The sequence below is a fragment of the Macaca fascicularis genome, chromosome 4 (assembly GCF_037993035.2).
Source record: "Macaca fascicularis isolate 582-1 chromosome 4, T2T-MFA8v1.1".
NCBI lineage: Eukaryota > Metazoa > Chordata > Mammalia > Primates > Cercopithecidae > Macaca > Macaca fascicularis.
In genome coordinates this window covers 49,729,728-49,732,975 of record NC_088378.1, presented here as the reverse complement: position 1 = coordinate 49,732,975, position 3,248 = coordinate 49,729,728, and the positions used below count along the sequence as shown (strand labels likewise).

At 32.5% G+C, this 3,248-nt stretch overlaps 1 non-coding gene across 1 annotated transcript; it reads left to right on the top strand.

The window, feature by feature from the left end:
- The first annotated feature begins 2,413 nt into the window (after positions 1-2,413).
- On the top strand, positions 2,414-2,577 carry LOC135970737 (U1 spliceosomal RNA). Its single transcript, XR_010586598.1, has one exon. It is a non-coding gene; the product is annotated as a U1 spliceosomal RNA (small nuclear RNA).
- Positions 2,578-3,248: the final 671 nt, after the last annotated feature.

Here is a 3,248-nt window from a genome sequence, read left to right as displayed (position 1 = left end):
CAATATTATTATTCAAAATTTCATAAAGATAAATATAAACAGGACACAGATATTCATTGGTTACACAAGGAGTAAACTACCATATATCCAAAATATATGGATCAAACTACCACATATTTTGTATAAAATGTGATTACCTACCTAGAAAACCCAAGAAAAAAAAATGAAAAATTCCATTAAAAATAATAAGGCATTTGTAGACAAAATTTAACACACAATAATTTTTCCATATAGGGTAATAATCAATTAGAACATATCATGGAACAATACCCCAATCAGAATAGCAGCAGAAATTAAAAAAAAAAAAAAAACCAGGAGAATTAAACCTAACAAAAGATCTGAAAGACTATTATGAAAAGCAATATAACACTCTTGAAGTATACACAAATCAGCCTAAAGAAATGCAGAGGCATATCATGTTCCTGAAAGACAATATTTAACATTGTAAATATGTTATTTCTCCTTAAATTAATCTATAAATGTATAAACTCTTAAAAGAACTCTTTGTGAACCTTGACATGTTTAATTTAAAGTTCAATTGAAGAGAAACATGTAATAATAGCCCAGACTACTTTGAAAATATCAAAAAGTGGCATTTGCTCAATTTCATTAAAAAATACATAGTGTAAAGCTGTATAGCAGCTAAACCTACCCTACTTAATCAGGTGTTCAGGAAGAGGCAATTTGCACAGAAAAAGAGTATAAGATCAGATCCAGCTACATAGGAAAATTTAATATGTGACAAAGGCAATGTCATGTGTTACCCTGTGATGAAATTAATGGGGAACAAATAGGCTATTGAATAAATAGTAGTGGGACAATTTTTGACAGTTTGGAAAAAAAATTAAGTTTTGCCCTACCTTGCAACCTCACAAAATTATTTTGAAATAGACCAAACAATTGTACATGAATTACAGAAACATAAAATTATATTTAGAAAATAAAGATAATATTGATTTATAATTTAGGGCTTTGAAGGGTTTTCTAAGAAAGCCCTAAATTCAGAATTCATAAAGGAGACAGTTGTCATATTTACCTATATAAAAATTTAAAACTTTCAAATGACAAAATTACAATAAATAAAAGAAAAGTGACAGACTGGGAGAAAATATGTTACACATGTAACTGTCAAAAGATTATTTACCATAATTTATAGGGACCATATATTATGAAATAAAAAATTATACAATGAATTAAATAACTAAAAATAGCTTTAAAAGATTTTAAAATATGCTCAACTTCATTACAAAGCAGGAAAATGTAAATGAAAAGAAAATGATATATTTTTTCCCATCATGGTAGGAAAAAATTACAAAGCTTAATAATCTCTATAGTAGGTAATGATGATGTAAAACAAGTGCTAATTAACTCTGTAGGTTTGTGCACAAGTTGTGTATTAGTCTGTTTACACACTGCTATAAAGAATTTCCCTGACACTGGGTAATTTATAAAGGAAAGAGGTTTAATCGACTCACACTTCAGCATGACTGGGGAGGCCTCAGAAAACTTATAATCATGGTGGAAGGGAAAGCAGGCATGTCTTACATCGTGGCAAGTGAGAAAGAGTGAGCAAGAGCAGGGAATACTGCCTTATAAAACCATCAGATCTTATGAGAACTCAATATCAGGAGAACAGCATGGGGGAATCTGCTCCCATAATTCAATTACCCTTGATACATGGGAATTACAGGAGAAGCAGGCAAGTCTTAAATAGCAGCAGGCAAGAGAGAGAAAGAAAGAGAAAGAGGGTAAACGGCCACTCATAAAACCATCAGATCTCATGAGAACTCACTATCATGAAAACAGCATGAGGGAAACAGTCGCCATGATCCAGTCACCTCCCACCAGGTCCTTCCCCTGACAGGTGGGGCTTAAAATTTGTATTACACTTCGAGATGAGATTTGGGTGGGGACATAGCCAAACCATATCTAGTTGATTCAGCCTTTTGCAGAGAAAAATTTCAGAATCTAACAAAAATTTAACGTGCAGTCTTTCTAGTGCCAGTGATTCTACCTCTAGATGTCTTTTCTAGAGAAATAAGCCCCACTTGCCTAAAGATGCAAATACAAGGATTTGATAGTTAATGAAACAACACTCAAACTATGCATCCATTTGTAGTTGAATTTGTACTGTTGAATTTGTAGTATATTTGTACTGTAGAATAATGACATAGACTATATATATATATACACACACACACCATTCATATGTATGCCAGCATGGAAAGATCTCCAACACATATTGAAAAGTGGAAAAAGCAAATTACTGTTATTAAGTAAAGAATTATGACACTTGGTAAAAAATGTGTTTAAAAACAAAATTACATGTATGTATTTGCATACATTAACACACACATATACAAATATATGCATGTGTATATATCTTACATATTGCATGGGAGGTGATATGGGGATACTTACCAGGCAGGTGAGATATTGTGATTATGAAGGTGGTTTACCCAGATTGGGGGTTATCCATTGCACTCTGGATATTCTGACCCCTGTGACGTCCCCTAACATGGAAAACCCAATGGCATAATTTGTGGTAGTGAGGAACTTCGTTTGCACTCTCCCTCAAAAAGAAATTAAAAAGTAAAACCAAACAAAAAAAAAAAAACACAAAAAAAAGAAAGAAAAGGAAAGAAAAGAAGATAAAAGCAAATTAAAAAAAAGAAAGAAAAGAAAAGTTACCTGATATGAATTGCAACCTACTTACTGTTAACCCTCATTACCTGTGAAGAGGAGAGTGAGATTCACCTAAGTGAAATTGGGCTATTTATTCTTACAATATAATGGTTCTGTGCTTCAATTTTTTTAAATAAAATGTTTATATAACTAAAATTAAACCAATACAGATGTAAAGAATAACTAGAAGTGTGAGCAAATGAATATGACACTTTAATGTTTGGAATGAAATCTTGGTGTTGAATCAACTATAGTGTAACTCAATTTGCCATACTACATACATTTATCTACTTGATTTGCATTTGGAGCAAAAGCAGGAAGGAGTCATCTTTATTGAGGCTTTAAATAAGAGTCTTCAACAAGTTTTTGGTAGTGATAGATTGATGGGTCCAGAAAACTCTTGCACTGGGATTCAGAGATGTGTTGACATAGTGTACATATTTGTGGCAAATGAGAGGAAGACTGCCTTTCGGACGCACAGACTAATGGGTTCTCGCTGGATTGACTGTCATTCCCACCTCAATAAGAATTCCAACAGACATCTGTAGGAGTTATAGCTGAGT